This window comes from Alligator mississippiensis, chromosome 1 (genome assembly GCF_030867095.1).
Source record: "Alligator mississippiensis isolate rAllMis1 chromosome 1, rAllMis1, whole genome shotgun sequence".
Taxonomy (NCBI): Eukaryota; Metazoa; Chordata; order Crocodylia; family Alligatoridae; genus Alligator; species Alligator mississippiensis.
In genome coordinates, this window is record NC_081824.1 from 202,223,066 (window position 1) to 202,243,603 (window position 20,538).

The window sequence follows — 20,538 nt, forward strand, 5'->3', positions numbered from 1 at the left end:
TCATAAGGTCAGTTCATAGGAAGTGGAAAAAACTGATACCTATGACTGCCCGAATGGGCACTTAGAAGCAAAAGTGTCATTTAAAAGAAACCACAGCAGGGTTTTTGAACCCCAAGTAGCCCTTATTGAGAGGGGCAGCCTCAGGGTTGTTTGCTTTTATAACTCTGCCTGAAGGTCATAGGCTTCAGTAATATGGCACTGACCTAGCCTAGTAACATTTTTCTTTCCATTTATGCAGCTTACTCTACAGTAATTAAAAGGCACCAAATTTTACGTTTCTTTTCTAAAGGAAAGTTAAAGTGGACACAGACAGATCCAATTAAACTGATGGCACAGCCTGATTTTTCATCTTTTGAATTAAGTCATTTTTCATTGAAGCAGCTCAAAAGCCTTGAAATTAGAGATGAGTGAATGAACCTCAGAAGCTTCAGAGTTCAAGTTTGGTTCAAATACAGTACTCAAGAGTGTGAGGGTTCGATTCTTTACAGCCTTAATGATTTACACAGTTCTTTACTTGAGTGCAAACTGAGGACATTCTGATTTAACAGTATTTCATTCTCTTCACAGGTGTAAATAAGCAGACAAGGTGAAGCATGGGACAATTAAGCTTTAATTTGAATAAAGTGTGTATGTGTGTGTGTTGTTGTTGCCCTTCTGTGGTAAGTCCTGTGGTCTACTCTACCTGCCCGGCTGCTTGTTGTGTGGCTGAGTAAGCCAGCTCAAGTCTCTCATGTGTGTGTGTGTGTGTGTGTCCAAGCATAGCCCTCCCAGTTTTTTTCAGCAGCTCAATAAGCTTCAGCCTCCCCACCTGATTTCCCCCACAACCCCAGCCTGCTCCTATTCGATTCACCAGCCACACTGTTTATTTTGGTTTTCTTCATTGTTTTCCCTGCCCTCATGCAAAGCAATGTCAGGGCAGGAACCTTCAGGGTGGGGGCAGATGCCCCTACAGAGCTTCCTGTAGCCCCCACTATGGGGGCAGATCCCAGCCAAGCCCCCAAGGGGATGCATGACCCTGCAGCCCCCAGCCCAGAGGCAGAATCCAACCAACTTCCCCCAGGGGTACAGAAGCCTGCAACCTCTGCTGCAGGGGCAGGCGGGACTCTGACAGGGAGCCAATGCCCTGCCCCCCCCCAGGAGGGGCTCCTAAGCCCTCTCCCCTGCCATCAGGTACCAAAGGCAAGGGCAGTGGGAAGGGCTTTTCTTCAGCCTCCTCCACAGCTGGGGGTAGGAAGGGCAAGGGCCCCACGCCCAAGCCTAGACTACTGGCACCTGAGGAGACCAGGTGCACTACACCAGCCATTACATCCACTCAGCCTGTCTTTGGCCTTAGCCCTGACCCCATCAACACATTCCCCGAGTGGGGGAACCACAGCTATGCACTTGCAGCTGTGGGGCGACCTGAAGCCACAGGGCTTGGACCCTCCACCGCCAGCCCTTCTAACTCGGGCAGCAGGGCCCCCTTTCCAGCACCTACCCACAGGCATGGGTGAAGTGCCAACTGCCCAAGTGGGAAAACCTGTACTTTGAGACCTGGATGCAGGCCCTGGCTCAGGTAGTGGGGCCCCCCCTAGATCATGGTAGCCTCTTGCTTTCATGGCAAGGGGGTCTTTATCCTTGTCTCAGAGGCCACCACACAAAAGGTGGTGGAGAGAGGGCTCATGGTGAAGGGAGAGTACCCTTTGAACCCCTAGAAGAGCTAGAGACCAGGGTGGTCCTCAGCTCCATCCCTCCCTATATCCCTAATTGGACCCTGCTCCCCCAGCTCTAAACCCTGGGGATACTTATCTGCCTGGTGGTGGCCCTTTCGCTGGGGTGCCAAGACCCCAGCCTCTGCCACATGTGCTCTTTCCATCACCAGGTTATGATCCAGCTGGCGGTGGGAGCATAGCTGGTGGCTGAGGGGTGCATTGTTATTCCTTTTCAGGGGGCCCTGGTGAGGGTTTTCTATACACTAGGGGATCTGCAATGCTTCTGGTGCTGCACCCCAAGGCACTTGTGTCATGAGTGCCCCATGGGCCAGGAGGAGAGGGCATCTGCAGTTCCCACTGGCAAGAGGGGTGCCCCTGCCACTGGTACCCCCCACCTCAGGCCCCCCTGGCATCCCAGCCACATCATCCAGGCCCCCTGTGAACTCAGGGGACTCCACTCTCAAACCAATTTTGGCAGGGTCCCAGGGAGGACAGCAGCAGCCAAGAGGAGAGAGGGAGCGGGGCCCTCCTGCCCCAGTCATGCCCTTGCTATAGCTGCACCCGCACACTCACATTCTCCTACTGGAGCCTATCCACCTGAGGACCACCCCATGGCTGAGTGGGCGCAGAGCCCCTCCAGGCACAAAGGCAAGAGGAAGGCGCAGGTGCAGCTGGAGCCCTATGATGTGGAGGGCTCCTCCCCTCCACCTCCCAAGACCACCACATGGGGGGAAGGAGTGGCCCAGCCTCCAGGGGCCTCCCCAGGTGCGCCTGACACCCCACCCCCTGGAAAGATCAAATGGGTGATCCCTGTGGAGGAGGTTTCAGAGCTGCTGGACAGTCCTGAACAGCAGCCCATGGGGGAGGCCCCTCACTCTGCTGGCCAGAGTCTACCCCCTGAAACCATGGGCGCTGAGGCCTCAGCCTAGGCCAACCCAAAGGAAGGCCCAGCAGTGGATCCGCCCTCCCAACAATCTGGGGGAGACAGGGGCCCTGGGGCTCACCTCGGTGAGTCCTGAGGAGGGAGGTCCCCTTTCCCAGGACCCCTTTCCACCGAAGCCACCCCAGTGCCTGACAGGTCTTTTCCCTCCCCTCCCAGAAAAAACTCACTTCCAGTCTGCCCCATGGTCCCACACCAGAGGGGGTTGGGGTGGGGCCCCCAAATCACCTAATAAACAGGCCAATCTTGTTAGGGACCCTGTGCAGACCCCCCAGTGCTCCAGCTGTACCCTACTATCTTGTGAAGGAGCCCCACCCCTGTCCCAAGGAGCTGCAGAGCTCTCCTAATCCCAAACAGAGTCTGAGGTCTTAGTGGACTGGGGGGTTCAGATGGTGCCTAAGAAGCCCACTGAGCCCCAGGACCAGGAGGAAGATGCCCAAGAACTGACAAGCTCCATGGAACCTGTGGATCTCTTGGTCCTGGAGGTCCCCAGGGATGAGCTACTTGCATTTCTTGACCGCGACTACACATGGCAGTCCTCCAGCAAGGTACAGCTCACCTTGGACCACTAGGGAGATTTTGAAAGTGTCCTCACCATTGCAATGGTGCTGGTGGGGGAAGGCAAGGGGCCCAAAAGCTGCAATGCCCAGATCTATAGGCAGGCCCACAGTTTCATAGACACCCTCTATACTTATGCAAGGGCTTGACCCGAGCCAGCAAACCCCACAGTGGGTGTTGAGATGCACAAGGCTTCTGCTGAACCATCCACTCCACCCCGCAAGTCATGAGGTCATTTAAGAGCATGACCCTCAATGTCCATGGCTGCAGGAAGGGTCTCCAGAGATGGTGGGTGCTCTCCTTCCTTCACGAGGGGAGGTACCCATGTTATTCTTGCAGGAGACCCTGATAACTCAGGCCAATGAACCTAATTGGTGGCTGGAGTGGGGAAGCAGGGTCTTTTTTAGTCACCTCTCAGCCACCTCTTGCGGGGTAGCCACCCTGTTCACTCCAGGCCTGCAGGACATTGAAGTGGTGCTGGGCTGCCTGCTGCACCTCCGGGTCCAGGTGCAGGAGCTGGTCCTGAACCTTCTGAATGTGTATACCCCTGCAAAGGAACCAGAGCTGGCAGATTTTTTCTGCCAGGTGGCCACTTACATCAGCACTAGTGCCTTGTCCTTGGCAGGGACTTGAACATCACCCTAGATGTGTGAGACCAGTCAGGCAGGGAGTGGAACCAGGCTGTCGTGGGCGTCCTCAGGGAGATCCTGATAGACTGCTCCCTGGTGGACATCTGGAGTGCCTGTCACCCTACCAACTCCCCTGCCTTCACCTATGTGAGGGTGGGGGAGAAGAAGGCATGCCACTCCCAGTTGGACCAGGTTTATATCTCTCTGCTGCACTTTGCCCGGGCCCACTCCTCTGGCATCCAGCTGACCCCTTTCAGCGATCACCACCTTGTCTGGGCCCAGGCCATGCTATGATCTACTGGCATTTCAATGCAAGTCTAGTGGAGGGTGTGGAATTCAGGGAGGCCTTCTGGGAGTTCTGGCTGGCCTAGTGGGAGGAACAGAGATTAGCTCAGAGACGGTGAGACGTGAGGAAGGTGAGCAGCCATCTTTTTTTGCTGCAGCTACACTCAGGGGCACACCCGGCAGAGGAAGGCGGTCCAGAAGCAGCTTGAGCAGGAAGTGCTAGACCTGGAGAGGTGCCTGGCCACTGACCCAACCAACCCGTCCCTCTGTGGACAGTGTCAGGAGAGGCAGGAAGAACTTCATGCCCTGGATGACCACCGAACCCGTGGTGCATTTGTCCGCTCAAGCGTTCAGCTGCTTCAGAAGATGGACCATGGCTCACACTTCTTCTATGCCCTGGAGAGGAGGCAAGGGGTGAAGAAGTAAATCACCTGCCTTCAGGTAGGTGACGGCACCCCCGTCACGGATCCAGGTGAGATGCTCCAGCATTCACAGGCCTTCTACAAAGACCTCTCCTCCCTGGATCCGACCGACACTGACTGGGACTGGCTGGAGGCTCCTCTCTCTCTGCTGAGTTTTCAGCCACCCTCTGCCTGATGCCTAGCAACAAGGTGCTGGGCATTGACGGGCTGAGCACAGAGTTTTATTGGGCCTTCTGGGATGTTCTCAGCCTGGACTTTGTCATGGTTTGGGCCAAATCTGAGGGAAGTGGGGAACTCCCCCTGTCATGCTTGAGGGCTGCGCTGATCCTCCTGCCAAAGAAGTGGTATCCCCACGACCTGAGGAACTGGCATCCCATGTCCCTCCTCTGCATGGACTACAAGGTGGCAGCAAAGGCCATCTCACTGCACCTGTGGTCTGTGCTTGTGGACGTGATCCATCCCGACCAGACATACATGGTGCTCGGATGTTCCATCTTCGACAACCTGTACCTGGTTCAGGACCTCCTGGAGCTAGCGCACTGGGAGGGCCTGGATTTCACCCTCCTATCCCTGGACTAGGAGAAGGCATTTGACAGAATGGATCATGGGTACCTCACAGGCACACTGCAGGCCTTTAGCTTTGGGCCCCACTTTGTGTGGGCTCTCCAAGTGCTGTATGCCTCTGCGGACTGTTTGGTCAAGCTCAAATGGACCCTGACAGAGCCTATCCTGTTCAGAAGAGGGGTGCATCAAGGTTGCCCGCTGTCAGGCCAGCTGTTTGCCTTGGCCCTGGAGCCCTTCCTTATTCTCCTGGAGAAGTGGGTCACAAGGTTGATGCTCTGGGACCTGGCAGTGCAACTAGTCCTATCAGCATATGCCAACAACATACTCCTCATGGTCCAGGACTTGGGTGACCTGGCACAAGTGGAGGCCTGCCAGGCATTGTACACAGCAGCTTCCTCTGCCCGGATCAACTGGGTCAAAAGCTTTGGCCTGATGGTGAGTGACAGGTGGTAGGTGGGCTCACTACCTCATGCTCTGTGGGATCTGCTAAAGTGTGGGCTCACTGCTCTACTTCAGGATCTACCTGTCCCCCACAGACCCTTCCCCACCTGAGAACTGGCACCAGCTAGAGGCATGGGTGGTGGAGTGGCTCCAGGCATGGGCAGGCTCTTAAGGCATCTCATCATTCCCAGCTGGTCCTATCCATGCTCTGGCATTGCTTACACACCCTGCCTGTGCCCCTGAGGTCCTGGCAGAGCTCCAGAGATGGGCACTGGAGTTTTTCTGGTCTGGACAGCACTGGCTCACTGCAGACCTCCTGAGCCTCCCCTTGCAGGAAGGCAGCCAGAGCCTGGTTTGCCTCCACTGCCAGGTCCTGACATTCCACCTTCAAGCCCTGCAGTGTCTGCTATATGGTACAGTGCATGGGCTCACCTGGAGCATGCCTTCCTCTGCCACTTCCAGGGGCTCTGATACAACTGGCAGCTCCTTGGCCTGAAGGGCTTCTCCCTGCAGGACCTGTGGGGGCTGCCAGAGTTGTACCTGGACCTCCTCTGGGCCTGGAGGCTGGTCTGTGCCTCCAAGTCCCCTGCAATACTTGCCCAGGGTGCTGACCTGCTCATCAAGCCCCTCCTCTGGAACCCCCAGGTGGAGGTGCTGACCGCAGAGGCACACCGGTTGCAACAGAGGTTGATTCTGGCTGGTGTCACCCGTATCAGAGACCTCCTCGAATAAGATAGGCAGGAGTGGGTTGACCCCACTACACTGGCCCGGTGCATGGGTCAACTCACAACACATGCAACCTACCATTTGGTCCAGGAGGTGAAATCTGCCCTACCTCCCAATGCCCTTGCCCTTGTCAACCAGGTCCTGTGTGGTGGCAGTCCCCCCCCCCCCCCATGTCCTCCAGCCCTCTGGAGTTTGTCGTGGGGCCAGCACCTTGCCTGGCTTCATAGATCTCCCCGCTCCACCACGTAAGCCAGACCAATCCACTTTTGCTCCATTCATCACCACCACCTGTACACGCTTATGTGCCACCCAATCCATCATGCCCAGTGGCTGAGTCTGTACTCCACCCTCATCCCATGAGCCATTGGGGACCTCAGCTGACAGCTCCTCCATGCCACAGGCCTGTATGTAGTAAGCTTCACAGATACCCCGGTCTCCTGCCCCTTTTGTGGGCAGAGGGTGATCCTGGTGCATGTGACCCTCGAGTGCACCAGGCTGCAGCCCCTCCACCTCCAGTCTCCTCTTGAGGTTCTGGTTGAATTTCACCCCCCCACCCCTTTTTGTTTTTGGTCACCTCATCTGCAGCTCCACCAAGTCCCAGGACCTACTGGTCAACCTCCTCCTGGTCCTGGCCAAGTGGGCTCTGTACTTGACCAGGAAGGAGCCTCTGGATGGAAAGGTGCCCAGAGACTGTGGGGCTGCTTTCCTCTCACTTGTCTGTGCACATTTCCAGGCAGAGCACCAGTGGACGGCGTCCACTGGCTCCTTGGATGCCTTTGAGGACTGGTGTGTATGGTCTGGGGGCTCTGCTTGGTGTCCTCCTCTGGAGAACTTCTTTTCACATTTGAATCTTTGACCCCCATGTCACTCCTACCCTTTTCTTCCTTAGGTCTCCCACAAAAAAAAACAAACAGTCATATCTTTCAAACTTTGGCCCCACACAGTGTGGGCTGTTAGTTAACTAGGCACGCCTTGCAGCCCACAATCTCAGGAAGATACAAATAGACAGGAGCTTCTGGGGCCCGGCCACTTGGTCTCTGGGGAGAGTAACCCCTTGTATATACATATATACAGAGAGAGAGAGAGAGAGAGAGAGATCGATCATTTGGACCATGTTTTATTGCTATATTTACAACGTTACAATGTTAAAGCAGTTTGGAATCCTACGGATGTCACTATCATCATAATAAAATAAATTCCAAATATCTATATGTGTTGATGTTTGCTTTTCATTTTCTTATCACACAATGGGTTTTCTTATCACACAGGGCACAGCCCCTCCACACAACACATGGACTGCCCCCCCCTTGCAGGTCCCCGACCCTGTTTACAGGGCCCACAGCTGCACCCACAGGGGCTACTGCCCCACCAAGCTCCCCTGCTGGGCCCCGAGTCTCCCTGCCCACTGCCTTGCCCAGCCCCAGCCTCCCCACACTCACTGGCAATAGCAGCAGCCATTGGGGCCACTCAGGGCCTCATGGCACAGCCTCCCCCGCCCATGTGGTGCAGGGCAATGGGGATCAGCCCCAGCCACCTGACACCCATGCTGCTGCTGCAGATGATCCTGAAGATGTGGCCCGGCTTAGCAGGGCACTGCACAGTGCTGGGTGCTGTCAGGCAGCTGTGGCCACTGCAGCTGTCACCCAGAGCCTGGGGCCACTCAGCCCAAGTGGCCCTGAGCTGCCCAACAGCATGCCATGCCACACAGTGCCCTGCTGGGCTGAGCCAAGCCCATGTGATGCAGCAGCAGCAGCAGCAGCAGCAGCATGGGTGCAAGGCAGCCAGCGCTGATCTGCACTACCCCCTGATGCCCCGTGACCCACAGGGGGGTGGTTCCATGAGGCCCCAAGAGGCTCTGATGACTGCTGCTGCAGCTGGTGAATGCAGGGGGGGAGACTGGGCAGGGGAGCAACTGGGGGGACTGGGGAAGCAATCGGGGAGCTAACAGAAGGAGTGGGGAGCTGGGGGAAGAAGGGAGGAGCGATTGCGGAACTGGGGGAAGTGATTGGGGAGCTGGGGAAGTGAGCAGAGGGCTGGTGCCAGGTGGGCCCACCCCCATGGTACCCTCCCCCCTCCTCCAACCTCCACCACCCCCTAGTTTCCTGGCATGCAGCCTGCACCGCCATTTGCCCAACATGGGCAGGCTGTGTGCTTCAGCACCAGAGCAAGGGCCAGGCATAGAGATGCTGCTGTCTACCAGAGCATTTCCATGGAGGACCGAGCCTCTGGTTGCTTCCTGCCCTGCTTTTTCCCCCCAGTGTATTTTCTGATACCTGGATGTCCAGGTACCAACTTTTGAGCCCATGCTGCACATATGCAGCACAGGGAATGTTTTTTTGTTCCCATACATGAATCTTGCAGTGTCTCAAAGGGGTTTGAGATGCTGCAAGAATCATGTGCACACTGATGTGGACACACCCTTTGTGTTGTTTTTTTTTTTTAGGGAAGCAAATACCTGCTCTGACAATTTTTGTCATAAAACCAAAAATACTTACAAACAATGAAACAATTTTTTTTCAATTTTTGGCCATTTAAGGAATAATCTGGGCTTCAGCCAAAAGATGGCAGTTTTCAGTTATTGAGCAAAAAAAGAATATTTGATTTTTAGTTGATGAAATGTTCTAATTTCTTGATGAAAATCTCAATGTTTGCATTTTATTTGTATTTATATTTAATAGGAAAAAAATCTACCATCTCTATCTTGTTTGATTACCCAAAGTTAGGTTATCAGCATACTCAAATAGCTCAAAAAAATTAGACTGAAATTCTTTTTAGCATCACCAGGAGTGGTTCAATAGTAGTACATCAGGAAGAACATCATTTTTTCATTCTGTAGCCTAATTTTCAGCTGAAACAATGAAAAAAACCACGCTTGAAAAAGAACAGGAGAAAGAGTGAAACAAATTTCACACTTTGGGACCTAAACAATGAAAAGCATGATATAAAAGGTTAAGCATCAGCATTATTAATCAAATTCAGCACAGTCTAGGAAGCATAGTGAGAAAACATAATGTATGAGCCAATCACATGAGTTTCATATAAGCAGTACAGATGTTGTAATATGTTACCATAGTTTGAGATATACCAGCAGTGCTTCCTTTCACTTATTTAGGACTGATTTGTCACAGCATGCTGTGTCTGCTCTATTTGTGTTATAACATCCTGTCGTGCAGAGAAACACTATATTATGAAGCACTATAACTTATTTTCCCCACCATCTATAAATATCTAGTTAAACCACTATAGGCTTCATTAAAATGACATAAAATGAATACATGTTTCAGGTTTTGCAGGAAGGTGTAGTAACATAACCTCCCAATGACTTTCATAGAAGTCACATGAAACGAATCTTACTAATCTGTGGAAAAATGTTTCACTTGATGTCCACAGGAGTAGACTCCTCCTGTCTATGTAGCACCTACTTTGCCCTGCTTTAAGCTACCCAATTTCTAAAATACCGACTCCAGTGAAATCGATGGGAGTTTGCCATTGACTTCATCAAGTCTAGGATTTCCCATAAAATGTTGTCAAGCAGAGGCATAGTCAGGCAGTTCTGTGCCCAGGGCAGCTGTGCAATGCCTATAATAGTGCTGGCTGTGATTGCAGCTATTTTTGTGACCCTTTCCCATCTTTCTCCACCACTACACTATGAATGTCAAGCCCAAATACACACTCTTGGCATAAGGCTTCTAAAGCACCTGAGTAGGAACAAACTCTTTCTCCTAGGCTACAAAGTATCAGTGAGCTGTTTGTGGCCTTTGCAGAGCCCTCAGAGATGTGGTCATCTTTGTCATTACTGCCATGTTCCCCATCATACACATCCAGGGAGGGTTAGCACTGGGTCACAAAGACTGCCTTAGTGGCCAAGGAAATATAGCAATTCTGCACTGAAACAAAATAAGTAGGAATTCCATTTCTTTGAGACGTTTGGATGATTCTTTAAGACACATCTCGCATGCTAAGAGATAGGGCACTTGGCAGCACCAAACACACAATCTTTTTCTTGTAAGTAGATCCAAGCCCATTAAGTTGTTCTTTTAGGCTATGGACAGAAATTACACATAAACCAGCTTAAGTGATCAGAAACTAGTTTAAACCTGTAACAGAACAGACATTCAGTGTACATAAACGTTTCAAAATGGCTGAAACTTGTCCGAGATAAACCTGGTTGAATATATTATCAAACTTAACTGATTTGGCTCAAACTGGTTTGTGCAATGTCTGTCCCAGACCCCTTCCTGGTTTAAGTTAAACCAGACTCCCCCAGCATCCTGGCATGCTCTCTGGCCTGGGCTCTGTGCTCCATCCCAGCCAGGCTGGCCTGCCCCGCTGCTCTACAACCTGAGTAAGGACAGGGAGAGGTGGGGGTCTGGCCAGAGAGGGGTTTAATTTCCCCCCCCCTCTATCCCACTGGCATGGACCCGAGCTGAGTCTGCTGGGCTTCCCCCATCACTGCAGCAGCAGTGGGGCACCATGTCCCCTGAGGCAGAGGGGAGCAGGGAAGAGAGTTAGTCTCCCCTCTACCCCTACTGGCAGCCAGCTCTGCCTGCCATCACTGCTGCACTCACTCCCTGCAGTGGAATAGGCCCCCTGCTGTCCCCTCCATAGGATGGAGGGAGAATAACCCCCATTCCTGCCCTCCCAGGAGCTCTGTCTGGCTGTACCTCACATCCTGCTGTTGCAATGGGAGGGAGCAGGGCCCTTGTTAGGGGCAGCAGTCCCTGTCATAATGTCGTGGAGCATGAGCCCCTTCCCAGCAGGGGTGCTGTGCTGTGGGGTGAACAGAGCTGCCACAGGCCATGCACAGCAGCATCAGGGTCCAGAGTGGGCCAGACCCCTGCAAGCCCCCTGCAGTGCTGCTGCACTCCACACCACTGGGAAGAGGCTCACACTTGAGGAAATGGGGATGGGAGCTACTGACCGTGTCATGCTAGCTTCCCCCTCGCTGCTCCAGTGGCTGGGTGAGCACAGGGCAAACACCTCCTGCAGGGCCTCTGAGGAGGGGCAGGAAGCAGAATTCCCCACTCTGGGCCCAGGGCACCACAGGCAGATCTGCCTGGCCCAGCTGCAGCCACTGCTCAGTCTGCTCTTGGGGTAGCATCCAGAGAAACAAGCCCCCTCATGTTGGGAGAGGGCTGGCCCTGAGCACAGACCAAGTGTCAGCTGCAGACTGAGTCTGGTCACCACTTGGTCTGCAGGGCTGGAGTCCCCTGCCACATCCCTGTCTCAGTCTCTGGGCTGGCTGAGGCCAGCTAAGGGTATGGGGGGGAAGAAGCCTGCAGCAGGGCTTGGCTCTGCTCCCACAGCTGGGAGCCATGCCTCCCTCTCAGCTGTCCCAGAGGATGAAAAGGGGACACGGCAGGGGACTTCAGGTTCTCCTCTCCCTCCTTCGCCACCTCCTCTCAGTGGGCCCACAGACAGAAGGGGACATGGCAATGGACTCCAGCCCTGCTCCCAGCTCTGGGGGGAGGTGGAGCCAAGCCTCAGTACAGGCTGCTTGATCCTCCCAGCCAAGCCCAAGGCTGAGAAGGAAAACTCTCCCCCCTCCTGCGCTGAGAAATGAGGCTGCTGCCCTGGTATCGGGAGCCACCGCTCGGTCTGCGCTTGGGGTAGCATCCAGAGGAATAAGCCCCCTCCTTTTAGGAAGCAAACACACAGCCCGGCTAGCTACTGCCAGAGAGCTGTGCTCTAGTGCCCCCCCACCCCTCAGCTTCTAGTCTGAGCTACTGATGTTATGAGGCTGCAGTTCCTGAATCAAAATCAAATGTCTCTTCAGTTGTTTTTCATTTTAACTTCTACAGCTTAGAATGACCTACAAAGACTGAATCGATTCAGCCTATGGCTTTTTGACTGTGTGTACTTAGTCTTACTGTATGGATTTACTGGAGAAAATCCTGACCCAAGAAACAGTTTTAGAATAGTGAACTATTATAGAATTCCAAAGAATGTCCCTGACTGCAAGCAGAAATGCAGCTCCCCACTGTAACTGAGAAGGCTTTGTGGGAAGCATTCTGAGTTATAATCATTCCCTGATCTCCCAGACCAAAAAGAAGTTACGTTGGTTCCAGGAGGAATCAAAGCTGATGGCTGCAAGCCTGCAACTGGTTTTCCCTAGCAACAGCCTCTCCTCCCTCCCAGCTTGTCCTTGTTTTCAGAATGGAAGGGGGGAAAGGGAGCAGAGGGAGCTCATTCTAGGGGTTTCCCAACCAGTGCTGGAGGGTGGGGTGGGTGAACTGGAGCCACCCCGCCATCCTCAGTGGGTGGGGCTCCAATACAGCTGCCCCACCCTTCAGCAAGAGCTGGAAAAACCCAGACCAAACTCCCTCCACTTCCTTTCCCCCCCTCCCATTCTGAAAACAGTAACAGGCTGGGAGGCAGTGCAGACACAAATTACAGAAGATGCTCTGGTTTGAAATATCTTCATCTTAACCCTCATGCAATGAGGGTTCAAGATTTTTCCCCGATCAGCCATGTTTGAAGCCATGCACTTGTGTTTGGTCATGGTTATATGCCAGATTGAGTGAAAATTGTCATTTCTGTCTGCACCCCCTGACTTCAGCAAAGTGAAGTAGACAATTTACCTAAGTCAAGGGGGCAGGAATTAGCCTACTTAACAAAGATTTTGATAAGGGAGATATCTGTCATACAACTAAAATTTGAGCTGAGCATTGTCTTCATAAGAAGGTACAAACACATTGCACGCGCAGAACTTCTAATGCGTTAAATTTTGAATCAACCAAAAAAAACCCCTCAAACAATTACCTCAACCCTCTATAGGGAGGATTTGCTGTATAGAACTGTATAAAACACTTATTGTATAGAACACCTGATAATTCTGACATTTTAAGACTGGTGATAAAATGCTTATTTTATCAACAGAAAGTCAAAAGGGGGACACTAAAGGGTTAGAGACTTACTGTAAAGTTGCTGATATGTGGTAATTGTCTATCTGCCCACTCTAATTCCACAGTAAGAGAAAGTTAAATCAGGGCATCTTATCCCTATTTCATTCAGTGCTACCTTGTTATTAAATACAATAAATCTTAGCCAAGTTATAGCAGTAGCCAAACACACATGAAAAGCTGCCTATATATGATTTCCTGCACACCTAAAATTATCACATACACCTTTTATTTGGGAAACGTTATCTTAATTGTTTTAAATGTTTTCAATAATATTTTAGCTGGAATAATTCCTCTCCCCCGTTCCCTGGCCAACAGATGTGTCACCTACTAAAAGAGACAGATTTCACTGTGAAACTTCTAGCAGACCTTCACCTAAGTATGGGGAGAAAATAATAGACACATCTGAAGATACCCCCTTTTTAATGACTAATCAAAATTGTGTTGTGCTCCTTGTATGAACAAAGTATTCTTTTTCAGCTAAGCATATAATAAAAAGCATTCATGTGAGCCCTGCCGGCTGGCCTGTGTACTTCTCATAAAATCATATTTAGCCTCATGTTTCATTCTTATCACTGTTTACAACTCCAGCGTTGCGTGTGCTAAAATCTTGCTTTGGTTGAACATGTAACAAAAGACAGTCATGCAATACTTAAGATAGCTTTTGAAAACAACTTCTGGAAAAACATGTCTTCAGGGAGTTGGTGGCAAGCTATTGAAAAGTATGATATGCTTTTAAAGCAGGCCTAGATATTTGCTGAAATCAAGTTCTAAATAGGGATACTGTCACATGGCCAGAAATGTTTCGAGTGAAAGGTTAATAGTTTTGCTCTTGTGGAAATACATATTGTGAATCATGCAACCAAGCAATTAATTTTCATGGTTCTATTACCTATGGTTCTAGATTTCTAAGTAACATTCATAGGAAGGAGTCTTTTGTATAATGCTATATTTCTATTCACACTCCTTATTTAAAAGCATATATTATTTGTCAAGTGACAAACAATATACAATAGTAGTAAAGACAAAAGAACACAGACTGATAAGGCACATAAGGGTAAAATATGCATTACAGTTAAGAATGCATATAGTGAAGTGGGTTTACTTGGATACAGAAAGTTACTCACATGTGTAAGTGTATGTAGGATTAGGTTCTTGCATAGTATTTTACAGCTCACTTGTTGGAACGTGATGATACTACCTCAGAACCTGATTCCAAGCCCACTGAAATCAAAGGGAATCTTTCTAGGGTTTGAATCAAATCCTACTCCAAACAAAGAGAAGAAATAGTGAGTGAAATTATTTGTGAATGTTTGGTGATTTATAAACTCTGGTTTTGATATGCCATGCACACAATCCTTTCATATGTGTGTGAGAGAGGTAGATTTCTGCCATAAAATGTCAATGCAAAATGAATGCAAGGCTTCTGCCTTTCTTAGAAAAATGGTCTAAAACAGACAGATATTTCCTCACTACAGTTTGTCACTACTGCCAAATAAGGATGTGCATTTGCCTATTAGCTTGAAGCTTGTTCTGAGTAGGAAATGACTAATCTACTGCTCACTAAGGTGTCACCATACAAATGTGCACTGCAGCTACTGTGCAGTATATTAGGCTAATGTCCGGCTTTCTACTACCTGTAAATACAGGTAGATTAACTAAGCATTGGCTCCTGTGCAGTACTGCTCATATAGACGCTGACCAGGAGCAAATTTATTCCTGGTAAGCCACACCAGCAGGAGACAGGGGTCTGGGCACTGCTCAACTCCTGACTTCCCCAGGAGCCAGGAACCAATCAGCACAGGGACAGTAACTCTCTGCATCCCCCTTCCAGGTGCTGCTGAGCCAGGAGCCAAGAGCTAAGTAGCACCAGGACTGGGGAGCTCTCTGCTTCCCCACTAAACCAAGGGCTCACCGGCAGCTGTCCCACAGAGTAGGACAGCTCTGACCAGCCCCTTGCTGAGTGAGGAAGCCCCACTAGGCACTGGTTTTGCTGGCAGTTCTGTGTCCCAATATGCACTGGGCTAGGAGAGCTCTATTGGCAATAGCAGCAGCTGTCTCCCAGTCCATGCACATCAGGACCCCTCCCAATATGCACAGGGCCAGGAGACAGCTGCCACTGCAGCTGGCAGAGTTCTCCTGGCCCTGTGTGCATCTGGACCCTGTACCACCCTGCCAACCCCAAAGCTAGCACCCCGGGGATCCTGTTCTGGGGATAGGGGAGCCTGTACTGGGCTGCTCCCAACAGGATGTAGACATCATCTCAGGGAAGGCTTACTGCACCTCATTCTACTGTGCAGTAAGCCAATATTGCATGAATAGCATGTGTAGATGTGCCTGCTGAGTCATATTTATCTTCATGTTAATGAACATGTTCTAATGCAATGGTTCCTGCTGTGGATTAGCCACAAAGTTGCCTGATTCCTTTTCCCCTCCTCTGTTCATTGTGTATGTTTACAATCGATCAGGAGAATGACACATATTGTAATGCCTACATAGCACAAAAGAGGCAGTCCCCTTGTCCCTTGGCTGTTCTAAGCATAGGGTTGAACCCTAGGCTTGGGTGTCACTGTGGAGATGCAACCCCTTCATTGACCCAGAAAAATACACAAACATGAATATTTTTTTCAGTAACCACAGAAAATGGGGATGAATGGCAGAACTACAGAGAGTTAAATAAAAAAAAAGTGCCCTTATTATATTTCAGATGAAATATGGTTGTATAGGGCCTTGGTTCAATCACAGTGCTGCATCATTGGGTCAGTCCCAAGACTTATGGCCAGAACACCAAGATGGAGATTTTTTTAGCATCCAACCACTATCACAAATTAGGACTGATGTAACAGCCAGAACCAGAGGGATTAATAAGCAATAATATGTGCTTCTTGGAGGCATTTGGTATTTTGCCTAAACAGGTCATATTAGTTAATATAAAGCTTGTAAGTTTGTAAACCACAAATGTAACTTGTCTGTCATAAGTTTAACCAAAATGATAAATTAACTGTTTGTGGAACTGACTGGGCCCCATAGGCAAAACTGTAGCTGTAAGATTAGGAGACCTAATGGCTTTTTGCTCAGGGTTCAGCCTTGGTGATAAAACTGGATCCAACTGCCTGGCACACCCAACACATTCCAGGAAGGCATATCCCAAGAAAGCACATTCAAATGAAACCTAAAAAGGGTTGGAGTTTAGGCAGAGCAATGTCAATTTTAAGCCTAAAGGTGCTGCATCATAATTTGCTTATTGGGTAAACCCAAGTTTGGGTAGTAACCTTTTATGATAATTTTTAACACCTTGCAGTCCCACAGAGTAACAGCTATAGGGCAACACTGTGAGTGGCTCTGAGGCCAACAGATTAACATAGGACTAGGTATAAAAAGCACGTGCATCAGGTAACCAGCAGGAAGGAGGGAACAGAGCAGTCATTTCTGTTCCACGCCTGGACCCCAGACTCCCGGTGTGAGTGAGGATTGGATCCTGATCAAGGGACCTTCTTTGGTAATCCCTCTGACAGTGCCGACTGGGGATGCTTGACTTCACTGGAATCACTTGACGCGTACCTGGCATTGAGGGACTATCGATAAGTTGCCAACCCATGTTTGTCTATCTGTTGTTTTGAACAGCCCAGTGGCTAATACCCTCACAGTGCCCAGTTGGCCTGCAACAGAATTGATCCATCTATATGTTGTTATTATCTGTTGTCATTATTTACTATTAGCTCTTTAATACTATTAGCTCTTTAATACTCTTTAATAAACTCTTGCGTGTGTGTAAGGTATAATAAATTTGCCTTTGCTTCACTCCCAACTTTACCTCCTCGATCCAAAACTGAATCAAACAGCCCAGTTGGCCTGTGATAAAATAGATACACTCACAGTGCCCAGCTGGCCTGTGACAGACTGGTCAAGTATACATGCCTACTCACTTGCACTCTCACACTCAGTCATGCTTGCTCTTTCACATATATAGAGCGCAATTAATATTTCAGTTGTAATGAACAGTGAGCATTCCACAGGTTGAAATGGTTTTCATGAAACATTCATGAGATAAGTTCATCTCATGAACATATTCATAAATATGAAGTGCTACTATGACCTTCAAAAATGGCAAAAAATGATTGCAAAAGTTGTCCTCTATAAGTAATATTCCCTGCTCCAGTTTTAATGGGCTCACATGTTTTGCATCTTGTCCTGAAACTAATTTAAAATCTATCAGATCACCCATCTATATGGGTCCCAGCTTTTCTTAAATGTCTTGAGAGAGATTTTGATTTTATATGGATTCCTGGGCCAATGAGGTTCTGGCAATTCCCACAAATTAGGAAGAGAAACCTCACATTACTGGTGCATAAAATCGATTCTGACAAGAGAGAATATATCATCCATTAATTTGGTTTTGTAGTATTTAAGTTGATTGTAATTTAGAGCCTAGAGAGACATCTGCTTTTGTAAAATATTTCATAATACTAATACAAGTTCTAAGTATATGTGAATCAGATCCCTAGAACCTTGTAACCTTAGTTTTCCCATTTCCATGTATCTAAAAGCACCAATTTTAGTAACTAGTACAAGGTCTGAGCAGGAAAACATGGATATGAGTGTAATCCTCTCCTCCTGCATCCTCTGAAAATTATGGTTGATCTTAAATTCAGCAGCCTTGCTTGCCACACTGAAGAAATTCAGGTCAGATACAAAATGTTGATCCAGACCTAAATCTGGATTATGTATTCTCTCCATGTCACAACATTTGAACATTTGTATTGACCCCATCTCTATTTTCTTTATGTCCATTTTCTATATATGATCTGTCCAATATAATTTAAACCTAAGGAATAATAGTTAAACAATGTACTCTGTTTCTTGCTTTGCCGATATCATATTAATCTGTTCACATATGTCCCTTCATTCATCTGTTTGATACAGCGTACTAAATATAGATCACCTTCCCACTTAGCTTTTATCCTTTCTTCCAGATGACATGTTTTACATGTTTGTTTATTAGGAAATAGTATAGATTGGTGACTCCATTTCAGCAAAAGCCTTAGTGATAAATGATTATTCTAGTGGATTAATCTCCAGGTCCTGTTTTCATGGCTCCCACCATCATGAATGCCTTTGGAAAGCTTCAGAGATTTTTTCCTAGCATCATTCTGATGACACTGATTATAATTTAAGAGATTCTCTAAAAGGATAAAAAGATGCCTTTGGCCTCCTGTATTTCTTTTCTCTGCAAAAAAAGCAGAATTTTGGGGTCAGGATGGTTATTTATCATTATGAGATTTTAAAATCTAACCTGTACAGTAGATAAATAATTCAGCATTGTTCTCTATTTAGATATCTAGTACTGTAATTTGTGTGTTTGTGATGGGAGATGTTCATTTTCCACATGCACATCCACACAGCTGAGCTGTAGGCCCCAGTTTTGAAGCCTGAACCTACAATTTCTTCTAAATTACAATCTAATAGATTAGGTTAGAAAATGGATCCAGGCAAACTACCTCCAAAGCTCAAAAGTGCTTTGATTTGGGAATTCCAGTTTGCCTCGTTGTACAGATGAAAACTAATATAGAAATTCATTTTGCAAAACAATGGAAAGTTGCCTGCAGGCCACTAGTTACCCATGAATCAGAACTGAAGAATCTCTACACAGCAAAATCAATGATAAAGTATATGCATTTTTCCCAGAAGAAAAAAAAATAAACAGGATCCTAATAATCTCTTCTCCCTCCCCTCCCCTCTAGCCACCCGCCCCCCAAATTAATTGTTTCAGGACAGTAGGACACCTTTTCTTCCAGCCAGTTCTGTCCCAGACAAGCCAGGAGATCTACCTTAGATATATGTGAACAACAGCCCAAAACAGTAGAAGGCACATAAGCAAACAGATCTTTTGGTCCCTGTGGAATACAAAGCAATATAGGATGGCAGCTGGAGAACCACCTAATAGTAAATAAAGATGTACCCACAAACATTACACTGCACTACTAAATGCACTTTCAAATAGGAAACTAGAATGTGTATTATCTATCTAGTTAATGCCCTACTGGTTGTGTGATATGGATACCAGCCATTTAGGTATAATCACTATGCTTTCGTGCCCTTGCCCTTTCCCTATGTAGGGAAGCCCTAAGGTCTTGACTCAATTCCCATTTGAAATCAGTAGCAAAACTCCTGTTGACTTCTCTGGTATAGGATTGGGGTTCAAGATTTGAGTCCAACAAGGTGCTGAGCACCCTTGCTTCAATCCAGCAAAGCACAGAAGGCAGCCAGTTTCCATCAAGTCATTTACCTTACAAACTTCAATGAGAACTACTCACAGACCTAAAGCTAAGCATGTGTTTCCGAGTGCTTTGCAGGATTGAAAACAGAATGCTCAGTAGTTGGTAGGACTTAACCCTCAGACATTCAAGGCTGATTGTTTTTACAGCAAGGAGCAACATGGCAGAGACTATTACATAAAGTGAAGAGAGAGCCAAAAAATATAGGCTTGACGCACTACCTCCTCAAGGCGTGCACAGTGCGTACCTTTAACGCAATTGAAAAATATACTTGTAAATGTAGCTGTCATGCAAGACAGGAATATTGGGCATAGGAGTCATTGTGCTCCTACTTCATCACAGGATGCATTCATTTGCAAAGAACTCCTTAACATCAAGAACAAAGGAAATAGAATTTCTTTGAATGCTCTGTCTAAGTGCACCAAGTACCTATTGCTTTGAGTGCCACTTCACAAGCTAAACTGGCAGAAAATAATAAGGTAATTAAGCAATAATGACCTTCAGGTTGAGCACTTCCTGGCAGTTAACCCAGCCTTTAACCTGATAGAGTTTTGGCTCCTGGGAAGTGCCCAATCCCAAGATAGTTATGGCTATAATAACTAGGGAAGTGCTTAAAATAAATAAATAAATAAAATAATTACCATTTTTATATGCTGAAAGGTTAAAAAACTCAACTGTACATTGCCATGGATACATGTTCTATTTACAGAAACCAGGCTTTTCCTGGGAGTTAAAGGCCAGTAATGACATGTACAAATCTGTACATTTCAATATGTTTATAATTAACATGCTTTCCTATACAGGAAACACTGAGGTAATGTTATTTAATTATGTAAAGTTACCCATAACTTTTAAGGACAAACACTAATACCAAATGGCAATTGTCTCTATTTATTTCAGTCTTTTCTGATTCTTATAATCCACCCATTTCCATGGTATCCAAGGGTTGTGCCTACCAATGAAAGCAGAGAGACTGTATATATTTAGGGCCTGAACACACCTGGCAGAAAAATCCCACAGTAAACTGCCTTGAGTTTTCAAGCTTTGTGCAATGCACAGGGCAGTACATGTTAATAACTGTCTGACAAGTAAAAATCCAGTTCTG